A 21,458-nucleotide genomic window follows, 5' to 3' on the forward strand; every position below is an offset into this window, starting at 1 on the left:
ACAACTTCAGGTCACTTTCTTTCAGTATCTGTCATTCCCATTTCATCATTGTTAAAAGAGTCTCCAAGCACAAATAAAAAAAAAAGCCTATGGCACCTGGTATTCCCAGGCAGTCTCCCATCCAGGTACTAACCAGGCCTGATCCTGCTTAGCATCCAAGATCAGACGAGATCGGGCGCATTTAGGGTGATGTAGCCATAGGCAATTTTGCTGGCCACTCTCAACCCTCTTGACAAACGCCAAGATGGTCACCTCGGCAAACAAGCAGAAAAATAAAACAGGTCGTCGACGCCAACAACATATTAAAAAAAAGCCTACGGCACCTGGTATTCCCAGGTGGTCACCCATCCAGGTATTAACCAGGCCTGACCCTGCTTAGCATTCAAGATAAGACAAGATCGGGTGTATTCAGTGTAATGTGGCCGTAGGCAATCTTGCTGGCCTCTCTCAACCCTCTTGACAAACGCCAAGATGGTCACCACAAGCAGAAAAATAAAACAGGTCGCCGACGTCAACAACATATTAAAAAAAAAGCTGGGAGGCTTTTTGCTCCATCTTACCTCAGCCTAAAAAAGATCGATCACCGAGGATTTTACCTGAAAAACACTGTGACATCATGGGGACCTCCTCAAGCGGACCCTCTGCATCTAGATCCCGCTCACCAAGGGACCAGGGATCCCGTAATACCCAGACAATACCGGATCTTTTCAGGAACCAGGGGGCCGACATGGCGGCCCGTTCTCCCGCCACTAACCACATCGGGATTACCCTGATGCCGACTGATCCACAGCACACCATGGCAGACAGTCCATCTCCCCATTACCAACAACTAAATATCCACGACCTGAGGACTGTCGCGACCAATATAAAGAGCACTCTAACCGCGGCCATCTCGGACCTCCACCACGAGATACAAGAAATCACAGGAAGAGTAAACTCAATGGAGCTAATGGCGGCGCAACAACAGCATGATTTGCAGATGGCTCAAGGCAAAGTCGACACACACACCTGGCAGCTCAGAGACCTCCAGCACCATGTCGAAGATATCGACAATAGGGGACGAAGACTCAATCTGAGGATTAGATGCCTCCCGGAGTCGATCGAACCCGAGCAAATCCTCCCAGCGGTCACATCCCTATTCAACCAGCTGCTAGTCCGACCCTCCGGTACACCTATAGCTTTGGAGCGGATACATAGAGCCCTTAGGCCTAAGGGCAAAGATTCTGATCCCCCACGGGATGTCATCTGTTATGTTAAAAACTATATCCTCAAAGAAGAGGTTCTTAAAAAAACTAGGACCGATCTGAACCTGATATTTGAAGGCCATTTGATCCAGATATATCAGGATCTTTCAGCGATCACACTGAAACATCGAAGAGACTTGCGCCCATTACTGGACGTGCTGAGGCAGAGAGGCATCCGCTATCGCTGGAAGTTTCCGTTCGCTCTGCAAGCCTCTTACCAGGGCCGCACTGCCATCTTAAAAGTGCCAGAAGATCTAGAAACCTTCTGCAAAATGCTGTACCTGCCACTGGTTGAAGTACCTAATTGGTATGCTGATTTTCGGGTCCACATTTCACCCAACACCCGCAGCACTGAAGATCTCATGGAAACTCAACTGTCCAGATGTCGCAGACATAGGTCGCCATCCACCTTCAGACCACTTGGGGGACATCGACCCCGCCACACACCGACGAGCCCAACTTCGGCCCCGCTACCTCACAGAGCACGCAGGGATCGCTAGACCTGTCGCCTCACGAGAGCTCTGGGACACCCATGCGACGGTGGATTAGCCTACATGCTTCATACCCTGCCTAGTGCCGCTCTCCTTTCCTCTGCCGTGCATATGGACCATTCCCTTATTCACCTGCCTTGAAAGACTACAGACACTTACACTAGTTTCAATATCCCTGACTCCGGTTACCACCATGATTTCTACCTGGAGCAGTCCTGGGCCTCCAACCCGTCAGACAAGAGAGCATTCAAAGGGCGCACTCGACTAGACGCCAGACCTGCTCAGATCCCATATAGTTGTAGCCTTTTACTCTCTAACTGAACACTACCACGGCCAAATGAGCGCCCAGAAGGACCCAAGACACCTATCGGTAAAGTATAAATCGAACGGAGCACTTGGTATACTTTAGTGACTGATCCGATCTTGTGCCCTGCTGCGACATTTATATTGGCGCTTACCTCTATGCCTTATATGAACTATTCTTCATATTGCAGACCTCATATGATCATAGAGGAGCTAGTAATTCTATATACTTTACTAAACATCATACTACCCTGAAAGCAGAGGCCCGTTCACTACCTTACAATATTGCAGGCATTGGGTGGTCAATTTATCAAGTGATACCCCCCTTACTAGCCTTATCCCTGATCCAGGATATACAGGAGCCATGATTTATATGATTTTTAGGCCCACCCAAACCTACCCCCCAGTACCCACCTCTTACAAACCTATAACATCTATCAGGTGTAGGGCAGGGGTCAGGGGCGTAACTATAGGGGGTGCAGCAGTCGTGACCGCAACCGGGCCCTGTGATGCAGGGGGCCCATGCAGCCCCCTCTACATATGACCCGCAGCAGCATAGGCAGCTAGGGGTACCAGTGCACCATACACACAGGTAGCTGGAGGTGGAGGGTGACTAGCAGAGCTCCATGCTCGACTATCGCACTGGCTGCTCTTTAGTTGTGCATTCCCTGCATGACCTGTGTCCTCAGCCGGCTCCTCAGGGTACCCCTCTCCTGCTCCATGCATTGCCGCTCAGTCCGATGTCTGTTCTCCCCGGCCAGAGTCCACCCCCCCCCCCGAGTCCGGCCCACACTGCAATGCATACTTCCCCCGGGTAAACAAACTTTAAGCACACAGATGCAGTGCAGCCCTATGAGAGCCGGCTCCCTGGAGGACACTGCAGGCTTGTCTGCCAGCCCCCCTCCTCCCCCGTCATACACAGATGATGAAAGGTCTTTCTGGGAGATATGCTGATTGCCCATCCAGCACACTGGATGGAGCCCAGGCCAACATGGATGCGTGCACGGCCTACAGCATGGTCATGGTGAGTGAGAGGACCCCATCCCCCACACACCATTACATACCCCCTCCATCTCCCCCTGGGGACAGGGACCCCTTCTTACGTGGGGACAGGGACCCCCACCTCCCCTGGGGCCCGGGACCCCTTCTCACCTGGGGGCAGTAACTTCATCTGCCCTGGAGAAAAGGACCTCATCTCTTCTGGGACGGGGACCCTATCCTGCCTAGGGACAGTCCCCCAATGGGGCACCTAAAAATTAAAATAATAATAATAAAAAAAAACTACTGATACCAGTGGTGGAACTACAGGGCTCACAAAGGTCATACCTGTGACCACGCCCTGGAGTTCCACCGCCAGACTCGGAGGGAAGGGCCCTGGCTGAGGTTCAGGGGGCCCTTCATGGTTTCTTGCATCGGGGCCCTGAAGGTTCTAGTTACGCCACTGGCAGGGGTAGACAAGCCGTCCCTAGTTGTTAAGATTATGTAGCTCTCACTTCCCCTAGTCAAAAAGCCGAATTAGGGTTAATTCATTTCATTACATGTTTGCCCATCGCTATATGGATGCTGCACATTATAGAATACAGACCCCCAACTTACTTCAAGGAACGACAATATGATATAATAACGATATAGTGAGGCCCGAAACTGAAAAGACAGCAAAGAAAAAGTAGTGCAGGGCCGGGCATGACCATGTGTTTAGGGGAGACAGTGCAGGGGTTAATATTAAGAGATAAGAGGGCAGGGGACAGTGAGTAAAGTCCAAGGGGGAGTGGTAATATATAAGGAGGAGGTGGGACTTGGCTGGGGAACAGAAAGTTGTGGAGAAAGAAAGGAGGAGGCAGTTTTTTGCTCTGCTCCTCCAACATGGCTGAGATGTCACTCGGATGAGGGTCTTTATGGTTGACAAGGTGACCGGATGGAGGCTGGGAGGTGAGGGTTGCCTTGCATGCAGAGTTTGCAGCCTGTTTCCACCAGGGCCCTCATCTGGGGCCATGCGCCAGGCAAGGAGCACTCTAGGGGGAACAATCCGGTCCCCCAGCAAAGAATACCCAGCTGTCTGCCTGAGCAGGGTCTGGGCGGACTCCATGCCGCCAGCCCAGCTCGGTGGGTGGGGGCACGGGCCGTTATGGTGCTGCTTCCCCGCCCGTGAATCGCAGGACTACTACCTCCTCTGCCTGCATCGCTGCGCGGGGAGGAAGGCTCGGCGAGGGAGACTTATTAGTATGGCCGTCAGGCTGCTTATATATTTTAAAAAAGTTTTTAAGGGGGCGGAGCTCCGCGGGTGGGCGTTGCCTATACGGGCGGCGCGAGATGGCGCGAGACGGCACAAGATGGCGGTGGAAGGACGAGGTTGACCTTCCAGGTCACAGTATGTGATGGCATGTGTAGAACCATGGCAGGAGGCGGAGCTTCGGGGGTGAGACAGGCACTACAACAGAGGGACTCCACGGCCCCCAGGACCTCTTTGCCTGGGGGGCTGATGACACCACCGGTCCTGGTCTAGGACGACAGGAAGGCGAGCTGACAGTGTGCGAGGAGGAGGAGCCGCAGGAATGCGAGCCAGCAATGGTGGCAAGCACGGTGGCTGTTGGGGTTCCAGTCAGCCTGGTAAGTCAAATAATGTCTAAATGTTTTTCGTTTAAGTTGCGTTACAGGATTTGTTGGGGGGTTGGAAAGGGGGGTGCAATGTCGGCGGCAGTTGCTCCTTCGGGAACAGAGGTGGTCGATGCTGGCCCACAAATGGCGGGCGGTGCGTCTGCAGTTTGGGCACAGTGGTGCAGTGGTGGGGTTGTCAGGTAATGGTAGGATGAAGATGGTAAGGATTGCAGATGCAAAAAAAAAAAAAAAAAATGTGAGATGTACGGGTGCTTTGAGGGTCCCCTGGGAACACAATTAAATAGGAATTCCGGGATACGATTTGAAAAGGTAAGTGTGTGGAGAACTTCTCGTTATGGCCCCTTTTAAAAAAATTTAAAATAAAAGGGGGGGATTTACATTTTAAGTGTGTAGGGTCATGCAGGAAGATTAAGGGAAAAGGGATGAAGGTAAGAGGAGGTACCGATTGATTTTGTGGAAGGCGGTCGCCATTATGCGATTGCCATGGGGGGGACCAGAGACTGCGGATCTAATACAGGAGATGACCAGATACTGCGGATCTAATACAAGAGATGACCAGAGACTGCGGATCTATTACAGGAGATGACCAGAGACTGCAGATTTAATACAAGAGATGACCAGAGACTGCAGATCTAATACAGGAGATGACCAGAGACTGCAGATCTATTACAGGAGATGACCACAGACTGCGGATCTAATACAGGAGATGACCAGAGACTGCGGATCTAATACAGGAGATGACCAGAGACTGCGGATCTAATACAGGAGATGACCAGTGACTGCGGATCTATTACAGGAGATGACCAGAGACTGCAGATTTAATACAGGAGATGACCAGAGACTTTGGATCTAATACAGGAGATGACCAGAGACTACGGATCTAATACAGGAGATGACCACAGACTGCGGATCTATTACAGGAGATGACCACAGACTGCGGATCTAATACAGGAGATGACCAGAGACTGCGGATCTAATACAGGAGATGACCAGAGACTGCGGATCTAATACAGGAAATGACCAGAGACTGCGGATTTAATACAGGAGATGACCAGGGACTGCGGATCTATTACAGGAGATGACCAGAGTCTGCAGATTTAATACAGGAGATGACCAGAGACTTTGGATCTAATACAGGAGATGACCAGAGACTACGGATCTAATACAGGAGATGACCAGAGACTACGGATCTAATACAGGAGATGACCAGAGACTACGGATCTAATACAGGAGATGACCAGAGACTGCGGATTTAATACAGGAGATGACCAGAGACTGCGAATCTAATACAAGAGATGACCACAGACTGCGGATCTATTACAGGAGATGACCAGAGACTGCGGATCTAATACAGGAGATGACCAGAGACTACGGATCTAATACAGGAGATGACCAGAGACTGCGGATTTAATACAGGAGATGACCAGAGACTGCGAATCTAATACAAGAGATGACCACAGACTGCGGATCTATTACAGGAGATGACCAGAGATTGCGGATCTAATACAGGAGATGACCAGAGACTGCGGATCTAATACAGGAGATGACCAGAGACTGCGGATCTAATACAGGAGATGACCAGAGACTGTGGATTTAATACAGGAGATGACCAGAGACTTTGGATCTAATACAGGAGATGACCAGAGACTGCGGATCTAATACAGGAGATGACCAGAGACTACGGATCTAATACAGGAGATGACCAGAGACTGCGGATCTAATACAGGAGATGACCAGAGACTGCAGATCTAATACAGGAGATGACCAGAGACTGCAGATCTAATACAGGAGATGACCAGATACTGCGGATCTAATACAGGAGATGACCAGAGACTGTGGATTTAATACAGGAGATGACCAGAGACTGCAGATCTATTACAGGAGATGACCAGAGACTACAGATCTAATACAGGAGATGACCAGAGACTGCGGATCTAATACAGGAGATGACCAGAGACTACGGATCTAATACAGGAGATGACCAGAGACTACGGATCTAATACAGGAGATGACCAGAGACTGCGGATTTAATACAGGAGATGACCAGAGACTGCGAATCTAATACAAGAGATGACCACAGACTGCGGATCTATTACAGGAGATGACCAGAGACTGCGGATCTAATACAGGAGATGACCAGAGACTGCGGATCTAATACAGGAGATGACCAGAGACTGCGGATCTAATACAGGAGATGACCAGAGACTGCGGATTTAATACAGGAGATGACCAGAGACTGCGAATCTAATACAAGAGATGACCACAGACTGCGGATCTATTACAGGAGATGACCAGAGACTGCGGATCTAATACAGGAGATGACCAGAGACTGTGGATTTAATACAGGAGATGACCAGAGACTTTCGATCTAATACAGGAGATGACCAGAGACTGCGGATCTAATACAGGAGATGACCAGAGACTACGGATCTAATACAGGAGATGACCAGAGACTGCGGATCTAATACAGGAGATGACCAGAGACTGCAGATCTAATACAGGAGATGACCAGAGACTGCAGATCTAATACAGGAGATGACCAGATACTGCGGATCTAATACAGGAGATGACCAGAGACTGCGGATTTAATACAGGAGATGACCAGAGACTGCAGATCTATTACTGGAGATGACCAGAGACTGCGGATCTAATACAGGAGATGACCAGATACTGCGGATCTAATACAAGAGATGACCAGAGACTGCGGATCTATTACAGGAGATGACCAGAGACTGCGGATCTAATACAGGAGATGACCAGAGACTGTGGATCTAATACAGGAGATGACCAGAGACTGCGGGTTTAATACAGGAGATGACCAGAGACTGCGGATCTAATACAGGAGATGACCAGAGACTGCGGATCTAATACAGGAGATGACCAGAGACTGCGGATCTATTACAGGAGATGACCAGAGACTGCAGATTTAATACAGGAGATGACCAGAGACTTTGGATCTAATACAGGAGATGACCAGAGACTACGGATCTAATACAGGAGATGACCATAGACTGCGGATCTATTACAGGAGATGACCAGAGACTGCGGATCTAATAAAGGAGATGACCAGAGACTGCGGATTTAATACAGGAGATGACCAGAGACTGTGCATTTAATACAGGAGATGACCAGAGACTTTGGATCTAATACAGGAGATGACCAGAGACTGCGGATCTAATACAGGAGATGACCAGAGACTGTGGATTTAATACAGGAGATGACCAGAGACTTTGGATCTAATACAGGAGATGACCAGAGACTACGGATCTAATACAGGAGATGACCAGAGACTACGGATCTAATACAGGAGATGACCAGAGACTACGGATCTAATACAGGAGATGACCAGAGACTGCGGATTTAATACAGGAGATGACCAGAGACTGCGAATCTAATACAAAAGATGACCACAGACTGCGGATCTATTACAGGAGATGACCAGAGACTGCGGATCTAATACAGGAGATGACCAGAGACTACGGATCTAATACAGGAGATGACCAGAGACTGCGGATTTAATACAGGAGATGACCAGAGACTGCGAATCTAATACAAGAGATGACCACAGACTGCGGATCTATTACAGGAGATGACCAGAGATTGCGGATCTAATACAGGAGATGACCAGAGACTGCGGATCTAATACAGGAGATGACCAGAGACTGCGGATCTAATACAGAAGATGACCAGAGACTGTGGATTTAATACAGGAGATGACCAGAGACTTTGGATCTAATACAGGAGATGACCAGAGACTGCGGATCTAATACAGGAGATGACCAGAGACTACGGATCTAATACAGGAGATGACCAGAGACTGCGGATCTAATACAGGAGATGACCAGAGACTGCAGATCTAATACAGGAGATGACCAGAGACTGCAGATCTAATACAGGAGATGACCAGATACTGCGGATCTAATACAGGAGATGACCAGAGACTGTGGATTTAATACAGGAGATGACCAGAGACTGCGGATCTATTACAGGAGATGACCAGAGACTACAGATCTAATACAGGAGATGACCAGAGACTGCGGATCTAATACAGGAGATGACCAGAGACTACGGATCTAATACAGGAGATGACCAGAGACTACGGATCTAATACAGGAGATGACCAGAGACTGCGGATTTAATACAGGAGATGACCAGAGACTGCGAATCTAATACAAGAGATGACCACAGACTGCGGATCTATTACAGGAGATGACCAGAGACTGCGAATCTAATACAGGAGATGACCAGAGACTGCGGATCTAATACAGGAGATGACCAGAGACTGCGGATCTAATACAGGAGATGACCAGAGACTGCGGATTTAATACAGGAGATGACCAGAGACTGCGAATCTAATACAAGAGATGACCACAGACTGCGGATCTATTACAGGAGATGACCAGAGACTGCGGATCTAATACAGGAGATGACCAGAGACTGTGGATTTAATACAGGAGATGACCAGAGACTTTGGATCTAATACAGGAGATGACCAGAGACTGCGGATCTAATACAGGAGATGACCAGAGACTACGGATCTAATACAGGAGATGACCAGAGACTGCGGATCTAATACAGGAGATGACCAGAGACTGCAGATCTAATACAGGAGATGACCAGAGACTGCAGATCTAATACAGGAGATGACCAGATACTGCGGATCTAATACAGGAGATGACCAGAGACTGCGGATTTAATACAGGAGATGACCAGAGACTGCAGATCTATTACAGGAGATGACCAGAGACTGCGGATCTAATACAGGAGATGACCAGATACTGCGGATCTAATACAAGAGATGACCAGAGACTGCGGATCTATTTCAGGAGATGACCAGAGACTGCGGATCTAATACAGGAGATGACCAGAGACTGTGGATCTAATACAGGAGATGACCAGAGACTGCGGATTTAATACAGGAGATGACCAGAGACTGCGGATCTAATACAGGAGATGACCAGATACTGCGGATCTAATACAAGAGATGACCAGAGACTGCGGATCTATTACAGGAGATGACCAGAGACTGCAGATTTAATACAAGAGATGACCAGAGACTGCAGATCTAATACAGGAGATGACCAGAGACTGCAGATCTATTACAGGAGATGACCAGAGACTGCGGATCTAATACAGGAGATGACCAGAGACTGCGGATCTAATACAGGAGGTGACCAGAGACTGCGGATCTAATACAGGAGATGACCAGTGACTGCGGATCTATTACAGGAGATGACCAGAGACTGCAGATTTAATACAGGAGATGACCAGAGACTTTGGATCTAATACAGGAGATGACCAGAGACTACGGATCTAATACAGGAGATGACCACAGACTGCGGATCTATTACAGGAGATGACCACAGACTGCGGATCTAATACAGGAGATGACCAGAGACTGCGGATCTAATACAGGAGATGACCAGAGACTGCGGATCTAATACAGGAAATGACCAGAGACTGCGGATTTAATACAGGAGATGACCAGGGACTGCGGATCTATTACAGGAGATGACCAGAGTCTGCAGATTTAATACAGGAGATGACCAGAGACTTTGGATCAAATACAGGAGATGACCAGAGACTACGGATCTAATACAGGAGATGACCAGAGACTACGGATCTAATACAGGAGATGACCAGAGACTACGGATCTAATACAGGAGATGACCAGAGACTGCGGATTTAATACAGGAGATGATCAGAGACTGCGAATCTAATACAAGAGATGACCACAGACTGCGGATCTATTACAGGAGATGACCAGAGACTGCGGATCTAATACAGGAGATGACCAGAGACTACGGATCTAATACAGGAGATGACCAGAGACTGCGGATTTAATACAGGAGATGACCAGAGACTGCGAATCTAATACAAGAGATGACCACAGACTGCGGATCTATTACAGGAGATGACCAGAGACTGCGGATCTAATACAGGAGATGACCAGAGACTGCGGATCTAATACAGGAGATGACTAGAGACTGCGGATCTAATACAGGAGATGACCAGAGACTGCGGATTTAATAAAGGAGATGACCAGAGACTGTGGATTTAATACAGGAGATGACCAGATACTTTGGATCTAATACAGGAGATGACCAGAGACTGCGGATCTAATACAGGAGATGACCAGAGACTGTGGATTTAATACAGGAGATGACCAGAGACTTTGGATCTAATACAGGAGATGACCAGAGACTACGGATCTAATACAGGAGATGACCAGAGACTACGGATCTAATACAGGAGATGACCAGAGACTGCGGATTTAATACAGGAGATGACCAGAGACTGCGAATCTAATACAAGAGATGACCACAGACTGCGGATCTATTACAGGAGATGACCAGAGACTGCGGATCTAATACAGGAGATGACCAGAGACTACGGATCTAATACAGGAGATGACCAGAGACTGCGGATTTAATACAGGAGATGACCAGAGACTGCGAATCTAATACAAGAGATGACCACAGACTGCGGATCTATTACAGGAGATGACCAGAGACTGCGGATCTAATACAGGAGATGACCAGAGACTGCGGATCTAATACAGGAGATGACCAGAGACTGCGGATCTAATACAGGAGATGACCAGAGACTGCAGATTTAATACAGGAGATGACCAGAGACTGTGGATTTAATACAGGAGATGACCAGAGACTTTGGATCTAATACAGGAGATGACCAGAGACTGCGGATTTAATACAGGAGATGACCAGAGACTGCAGATCTATTACAGGAGATGACCAGAGACTGCGGATCTAATACAGGAGATGACCAGATACTGCGGATCTAATACAAGAGATGACCAGAGACTGCGGATCTATTACAGGAGATGACCAGAGACTGCGGATCTAATACAGGAGATGACCAGAGACTGTGGATCTAATACAGGAGATGACCAGAGACTGCGGATTTAATACAGGAGATGACCAGAGACTGCGGATCTAATACAGGAGATGACCAGATACTGCGGATCTAATACAAGAGATGACCAGAGACTGCGGATCTATTACAGGAGATGACCAGAGACTGCAGATTTAATACAAGAGATGACCAGAGACTGCAGATCTAATACAGGAGATGACCAGAGACTGCAGATCTATTACAGGAGATGACCACAGACTGCGGATCTAATACAGGAGATGACCAGAGACTGCGGATCTAATACAGGAGATGACCAGAGACTGCGGATCTAATACAGGAGATGACCAGAGACTGCGGATCTATTACAGGAGATGACCAGATACTGCGAATCTAATACAAGAGATGACCAGAGACTGCGGATCTATTACAGGAGATGACCAGAGACTGCGGATCTAATACAGGAGATGACCAGAGACTGCGTATTTAATACAGGAGATGACCAGAGACTGCGGATCTAATACAGGAGATGACCAGATACTGCGGATCTAATACAAGAGATGACCAGAGACTGCGGATCTATTACAGGAGATGACCAGAGACTGCAGATTTAATACAAGAGATGACCAGAGACTGCGGATCTAATACAGGAGATGACCAGAGACTGCGGATCTAATACAGGAGATGACCAGAGACTGCGGATCTATTACAGGAGATGACCAGAGACTGCAGATTTAATACAGGAGATGACCAGAGACTTTGGATCTAATACAGGAGATGACCAGAGACTACGGATCTAATACAGGAGATGACCATAGACTGCGGATCTATTACAGGAGATGACCAGAGACTGCGGATCTAATACAGGAGATGACCAGAGACTGCGGATTTAATACAGGAGATGACCAGAGACTGTGGATTTAATACAGGAGATGACCAGAGACTTTGGATCTAATACAGGAGATGACCAGAGACTGCGGATCTAATACAGGAGATGACCAGAGACTGTGGATTTAATACAGGAGATGACCAGAGACTTTGGATCTAATACAGGAGATGACCAGAGACTACGGATCTAATACAGGAGATGACCAGAGACTAGGGATCTAATACAGGAGATGACCAGAGACTACGGATCTAATACAGGAGATGACCAGAGACTGCGGATTTAATACAGGAGATGACCAGAGACTGCGAATCTAATACAAAAGATGACCACAGACTGCGGATCTATTACAGGAGATGACCAGAGACTGCGGATCTAATACAGGAGATGACCAGAGACTACGGATCTAATACAGGAGATGACCAGAGACTGTGGATTTAATACAGGAGATGACCAGAGACTTTGGATCTAATACAGGAGATGACCAGAGACTACGGATCTAATACAGGAGATGACCAGAGACTACGGATCTAATACAGGAGATGACCAGAGACTACGGATCTAATACAGGAGATGACCAGTGACTGCGGATTTAATACAGGAGATGACCAGAGACTGCGAATCTAATACAAAAGATGACCACAGACTGCGGATCTATTACAGGAGATGACCAGAGACTGCGGATCTAATACAGGAGATGACCAGAGACTACGGATCTAATACAGGAGATGACCAGAGACTGCGGATTTAATACAGGAGATGACCAGAGACTGCGAATCTAATACAAGAGATGACCACAGACTGCGGATCTATTACAGGAGATGACCAGAGATTGCGGATCTAATACAGGAGATGACCAGAGACTGCGGATCTAATACAGGAGATGACCAGAGACTGCGGATCTAATACAGGAGATGACCAGAGACTGTGGATTTAATACAGGAGATGACCAGAGACTTTGGATCTAATACAGGAGATGACCAGAGACTGCGGATCTAATACAGGAGATGACCAGAGACTACGGATCTAATACAGGAGATGACCAGAGACTGCGGATCTAATACAGGAGATGACCAGAGACTGCAGATCTAATACAGGAGATGACCAGAGACTGCAGATCTAATACAGGAGATGACCAGATACTGCGGATCTAATACAGGAGATGACCAGAGACTGTGGATTTAATACAGGAGATGACCAGAGACTGCAGATCTATTACAGGAGATGACCAGAGACTACAGATCTAATACAGGAGATGACCAGAGACTGCGGATCTAATACAGGAGATGACCAGAGACTACGGATCTAATACAGGAGATGACCAGAGACTACGGATCTAATACAGGAGATGACCAGAGACTGCGGATTTAATACAGGAGATGACCAGAGACTGCGAATCTAATACAAGAGATGACCACAGACTGCGGATCTATTACAGGAGATGACCAGAGACTGCGGATCTAATACAGGAGATGACCAGAGACTGCGGATCTAATACAGGAGATGACCAGAGACTGCGGATCTAATACAGGAGATGACCAGAGACTGCGGATTTAATACAGGAGATGACCAGAGACTGCGAATCTAATACAAGAGATGACCACAGACTGCGGATCTATTACAGGAGATGACCAGAGACTGCGGATCTAATACAGGAGATGACCAGAGACTGTGGATTTAATACAGGAGATGACCAGAGACTTTGGATCTAATACAGGAGATGACCAGAGACTGCGGATCTAATACAGGAGATGACCAGAGACTACGGATCTAATACAGGAGATGACCAGAGACTGCGGATCTAATACAGGAGATTACCAGAGACTGCAGATCTAATACAGGAGATGACCAGAGACTGCAGATCTAATACAGGAGATGACCAGATACTGCGGATCTAATACAGGAGATGACCAGAGACTGCGGATTTAATACAGGAGATGACCAGAGACTGCAGATCTATTACAGGAGATGACCAGAGACTGCGGATCTAATACAGGAGATGACCAGATACTGCGGATCTAATACAAGAGATGACCAGAGACTGCGGATCTATTACAGGAGATGACCAGAGACTGCGGATCTAATACAGGAGATGACCAGAGACTGTGGATCTAATACAGGAGATGACCGGAGACTGCGGGTTTAATACAGGAGATGACCAGAGACTGCGGATCTAATACAGGAGATGACCAGATACTGCGGATCTAATACAAGAGATGACCAGAGACTGCGGATCTATTACAGGAGATGACCAGAGACTGCAGATTTAATACAAGAGATGACCAGAGACTGCAGATCTAATACAGGAGATGACCAGAGACTGCAGATCTATTACAGGAGATGACCAGAGACTGCGGATCTAATACAGGAGATGACCAGAGACTGCGGATCTAATACAGGAGATGACCAGAGACTGCGGATCTAATACAGGAGATGACCAGAGACTGCGGATCTATTGCAGGAGATGACCAGATACTGCGGATCTAATACAAGAGATGACCAGAGACTGCGGATCTATTACAGGAGATGACCAGAGACTGCGGATCTAATACAGGAGATGACCAGAGACTGTGGATCTAATACAGGAGATGACCAGAGACTGCGGATTTAATACAGGAGATGACCAGAGACTGCGGATCTAATACAGGAGATGACCAGATACTGCGGATCTAATACAAGAGATGACCAGAGACTGCGGATCTATTACAGGAGATGACCAGAGACTGCAGATTTAATACAAGAGATGACCAGAGACTGCGGATCTAATACAGGAGATGACCAGAGACTGCGGATCTAATACAGGAGATGACCAGAGACTGCGGATCTATTACAGGAGATGACCAGAGACTGCAGATTTAATACAGGAGATGACCAGAGACTTTGGATCTAATACAGGAGATGACCAGAGACTACGGATCTAATACAGGAGATGACCATAGACTGCGGATCTATTACAGGAGATGACCAGAGACTGCGGATCTAATACAGGAGATGACCAGAGACTGCGGATTTAATACAGGAGATGACCAGAGACTGTGCATTTAATACAGGAGATGACCAGAGACTTTGGATCTAATACAGGAGATGACCAGAGACTGCGGATCTAATACAGGAGATGACCAGAGACTGTGGATTTAATACAGGAGATGACCAGAGACTTTGGATCTAATACAGGAGATGACCAGAGACTACGGATCTAATACAGGAGATGACCAGAGACTACGGATCTAATACAGGAGATGACCAGAGACTACGGATCTAATACAGGAGATGACCAGAGACTGCGGATTTAATACAGGAGATGACCAGAGACTGCGAATCTAATACAAAAGATGACCACAGACTGCGGATCTATTACAGGAGATGACCAGAGACTGCGGATCTAATACAGGAGATGACCAGAGATTGTGGATTTAATATAGGAGATGACCAGAGACTTTGGATCTAATACAGGAGATGACCAGAGACTGCGGATCTAATACAGGAGATGACCAGAGACTACGGATCTAATACAGGAGATGACCAGAGACTGCGGATCTAATACAGGAGATGACCAGAGACTGCAGATCTAATACAAGAGATGACCAGAGACTGCAGATCTAATACAGGAGATGACCAGATACTGCGGATCTAATACAGGAGATGACCAGAGACTGTGGATTTAATACAGGAGATGACCAGAGACTGCAGATCTATTACAGGAGATGACCAGAGACTACAGATCTAATACAGGAGATGACCAGAGACTGCGGATCTAATACAGGAGATGACCAGAGACTACGGATCTAATACAGGAGATGACCAGAGACTACGGATCTAATACAGGAGATGACCAGAGACTGCGGATTTAATACAGGAGATGACCAGAGACTGCGAATCTAATACAAGAGATGACCACAGACTGCGGATCTATTACAGGAGATGACCAGAGACTGCGGATCTAATACAGGAGATGACCAGAGACTGCGGATCTAATACAGGAGATGACCAGAGACTGCGGATCTAATACAGGAGATGACCAGAGACTGCGGATTTAATACAGGAGATGACCAGAGACTGCGAATCTAATACAAGAGATGACCACAGACTGCGGATCTATTACAGGAGATGACCAGAGACTGCGGATCTAATACAGGAGATGACCAGAGACTGTGGATTTAATACAGGAGATGACCAGAGACTTTGGATCTAATACAGGAGATGACCAGAGACTTTGGATCTAATACAGGAGATGACCAGAGACTACGGATCTAATACAGGAGATGACCAGAGACTGCAGATCTAATACAGGAGATGACCAGAGACTGCAGATCTAATACAGGAGATGACCAGAGACTGCAGATTTAATACAGGAGATGACCAGATACTGCGGATCTAATACAGGAGATGACCAGAGACTGCGGATTTAATACAGGAGATGACCAGAGACTGCAGATCTATTACAGGAGATGACCAGAGACTGCGGATCTAATACAGGAGATGACCAGATACTGCGGATCTAATACAAGAGATGACCAGAGACTGCGGATCTATTACAGGAGATGACCAGAGACTGCGGATCTAATACAGGAGATGACCAGAGACTGCAGATCTATTACAGGAGATGACCACAGACTGCGGATCTAATACAGGAGATGACCAGAGACTGCGGATCTAATACAGGAGATGACCAGAGACTGCGGATCTAATACAGGAGATGACCAGTGACTGCGGATCTATTACAGGAGATGACCAGAGACTGCAGATTTAATACAGGAGATGACCAGAGACTTTGGATCTAATACAGGAGATGACCAGAGACTACGGATCTAATACAGGAGATGACCACAGACTGCGGATCTATTACAGGAGATGACCACAGACTGCGGATCTAATACAGGAGATGACCAGAGACTGCGGATCTAATACAGGAGATGACCAGAGACTGCGGATCTAATACAGGAAATGACCAGAGACTGCGGATTTAATACAGGAGATGACCAGGGACTGCGGATCTATTACAGGAGATGACCAGAGTCTGCAGATTTAATACAGGAGATGACCAGAGACTGCGGATTTAATACAGGAGATGACCAGAGACTGCGAATCTAATACAAGAGATGACCACAGACTGCGGATCTATTACAGGAGATGACCAGAGACTGCGGATCTAATACAGGAGATGACCAGAGACTGCGGATCTAATACAGAAGATGACTAGAGACTGCGGATCTAATACAGGAGATGACCAGAGACTGCGGATTTAATAAAGGAGATGACCAGAGACTGTGGATTTAATACAGGAGATGACCAGAGACTTTGGATCTAATACAGGAGATGACCAGAGACTGCGGATCTAATACAGGAGATGACCAGAGACTGTGGATTTAATACAGGAGATGACCAGAGACTTTGGATCTAATAAAGGAGATGACCAGAGACTACGGATCTAATACAGGAGATGACCAGAGACTACGGATCTAATACAGGAGATGACCAGAGACTGCGGATTTAATACAGGAGATGACCAGAGACTGCGAATCTAACACAAGAGATGACCACAGACTGCGGATCTATTACAGGAGATGACCAGAGACTGCGGATCTAATACAGGAGATGACCAGAGACTACGGATCTAATACAGGAGATGACCAGAGACTGCGGATTTAATACAGGAGATGACCAGAGACTGCGAATCTAATACAAGAGATGACCACAGACTGCGGATCTATTACAGGAGATGACCAGAGACTGCGGATCTAATACAGGAGATGACCAGAGACTGCGGATCTAATACAGGAGATGACCAGAGACTGCGGATCTAATACAGGAGATGACCAGAGACTGCAGATTTAATACAGGAGATGACCAGAGACTGTGGATTTAATACAGGAGATGACCAGAGACTTTGGATCTAATACAGGAGATGACCAGAGACTGCGGATTTAATACAGGAGATGACCAGAGACTGCAGATCTATTACAGGAGATGACCAGAGACTGCGGATCTAATACAGGAGATGACCAGATACTGCGGATCTAATACAAGAGATGACCAGAGACTGCGGATCTATTACAGGAGATGACCAGAGACTGCGGATCTAATACAGGAGATGACCAGAGACTGTGGATCTAATACAGGAGATGACCAGAGACTGCGGATTTAATACAGGAGATGACCAGAGACTGCGGATCTAATACAGGAGATGACCAGATACTGCGGATCTAATACAAGAGATGACCAGAGACTGCGGATCTATTACAGGAGATGACCAGAGACTGCAGATTTAATACAAGAGATGACCAGAGACTGCAGATCTAATACAGGAGATGACCAGAGACTGCAGATCTATTACAGGAGATGACCACAGACTGCGGATCTAATACAGGAGATGACCAGAGACTGCGGATCTAATACAGGAGATGACCAGAGACTGCGGATCTAATACAGGAGATGACCAGTGACTGCGGATCTATTACAGGAGATGACCGGAGACTGCAGATTTAATACAGGAGATGACCAGAGACTGCGGATCTAATACAGGAGATGACCAGAGACTACGGATCTAATACAGGAGATGACCACAGACTGCGGATCTATTACAGGAGATGACCACAGACTGCGGATCTAATACAGGAGATGACCAGAGACTGCGGATCTAATACAGGAGATGACCAGAGACTGCGGATCTAATACAGGAAATGACCAGAGACTGCGGATTTAATACAGGAGATGACCAGGGACTGCGGATCTATTACAGGAGATGACCAGAGTCTGCAGATTTAATACAGGAGATGACCAGAGACTTTGGATCTAATACAGGAGATGACCAGAGACTACGGATCTAATACAGGAGATGACCAGAGACTACGGATCTAATACAGGAGATGACCAGAGACTACGGATCTAATACAGGAGATGACCAGAGACTGCGGATTTAATACAGGAGATGACCAGAGACTGCGAATCTAATACAAGAGATGACCACAGACTGCGGATCTATTACAGGAGATGACCAGAGACTGCGGATCTAATACAGGAGATGACCAGAGACTACGGATCTAATACAGGAGATGACCAGAGACTGCGGATTTAATACAGGAGATGACCAGAGACTGCGAATCTAATACAAGAGATGACCACAGACTGCGGATCTATTACAGGAGATGACCAGAGACTGCGGATCTAATACAGGAGATGACCAGAGACTGCGGATCTAATACAGGAGATGACTAGAGACTGCGGATCTAATACAGGAGATGACCAGAGACTGCGGATTTAATAAAGGAGATGACCAGAGACTGTGGATTTAATACAGGAGATGACCAGAGACTGCGGATCTAATACAGGAGATGACCAGAGACTGCGGATCTAATACAGGAGATGACCAGAGACTGTGGATTTAATACAGGAGATGACCAGAGACTTTGGATCTAATACAGGAGATGACCAGAGACTACGGATCTAATACAGGAGATGACCAGAGACTACGGATCTAATACAGGAGATGACCAGAGACTGCGGATTTAATACAGGAGATGACCAGAGACTGCGAATCTAATACAAGAGATGACCACAGACTGCGGATCTATTACAGGAGATGACCAGAGACTGCGGATCTAATACAGGAGATGACCAGAGACTACGGATCTAATACAGGAGATGACCAGAGACTGCGGATTTAATACAGGAGATGACCAGAGACTGCGAATCTAATACAAGAGATGACCACAGACTGCGGATCTATTACAGGAGATGACCAGAGACTGCGGATCTAATACAGGAGATGACCAGAGACTGTGGATTTAATACAGGAGATGACCAGAGACTTTGGATCTAATACAGGAGATGACCAGAGACTGCGGATCTAATACAGGAGATGACCAGAGACTACGGATCTAATACAGGAGATGACCAGAGACTGCGGATCTAATACAGGAGATGACCAGAGACTGCAGATCTAATACAGGAGATGACCAGAGACTGCAGATCTAATACAGGAGATGACCAGATACTGCGGATCTAATACAGGAGATGACCAGAGACTGCGGATTTAATACAGGAGATGACCAGAGACTGCAGATCTATTACAGGAGATGACCAGAGACTGCGGATCTAATACAGGAGATGACCAGATACTGCGGATCTAATACAAGAGATGACCAGAGACTGCGGATCTATTACAGGAGATGACCAGAGACTGCGGATCTAATACAGGAGATGACCAGAGACTGTGGATCTAATACAGGAGATGACCAGAGACTGCGGATTTAATACAGGAGATGACCAGAGACTGCGGATCTAATACAGGAGATGACCAGATACTGCGGATCTAATACAAGAGATGACCAGAGACTGCGGATCTATTACAGGAGATGACCAGAGACTGCAGATTTAATACAAGAGATGACCAGAGACTGCAGATCTAATACAGGAGATGACCAGAGACTGCAGATCTATTACAGGAGATGACCACAGACTGCGGATCTAATACAGGAGATGACCAGAGACTGTGGATTTAATACAGGAGATGACCAGAGACTTTGGATCTAATACAGGAGATGACCAGAGACTACGGATCTAATACAGGAGATGACCAGAGACTAGGGATCTAATACAGGAGATGACCAGAGACTACGGATCTAATACAGGAGATGACCAGAGACTGCGGATTTAATACAGGAGATGACCAGAGACTGCGAATCTAATACAAAAGATGACCACAGACTGCGGATCTATTACAGGAGATGACCAGAGACTGCGGATCTAATACAGGAGATGACCAGAGACTACGGATCTAATACAGGAGATGACCAGAGACTGTGGATTTAATACAGGAGATGACCAGAGACTTTGGATCTAATACAGGAGATGACCAGAGACTACGGATCTAATACAGGAGATGACCAGAGACTACGGATCTAATACAGGAGATGACCAGAGACTACGGATCTAATACAGGAGATGACCAGTGACTGCGGATTTAATACAGGAGATGACCAGAGACTGCGAATCTAATACAAAAGATGACCACAGACTGCGGATCTATTACAGGAGATGACCAGA

At 47.0% G+C, this 21,458-nt stretch overlaps 2 pseudogenes; both read right to left on the reverse strand.

Annotated features, from left to right (window-relative positions):
* Nucleotides 1-84: 84 nt before the first annotated feature.
* On the reverse strand, nucleotides 85-203 carry LOC143955607 (5S ribosomal RNA; annotated as a pseudogene).
* Nucleotides 204-311: 108 nt separating this feature from the next.
* Nucleotides 312-430, reverse strand: LOC143942566 (5S ribosomal RNA; annotated as a pseudogene).
* Between the last annotated feature and the right edge of the window lie 21,028 nt (nucleotides 431-21,458).

Source organism: Lithobates pipiens, unplaced genomic scaffold, assembly GCF_037356315.1.
Source record: "Lithobates pipiens isolate NorthernLeopardFrog02 unplaced genomic scaffold, aLitPip1_a1.2 Scaffold_10, whole genome shotgun sequence".
Taxonomy (NCBI): Eukaryota; Metazoa; Chordata; class Amphibia; order Anura; family Ranidae; genus Lithobates; species Lithobates pipiens.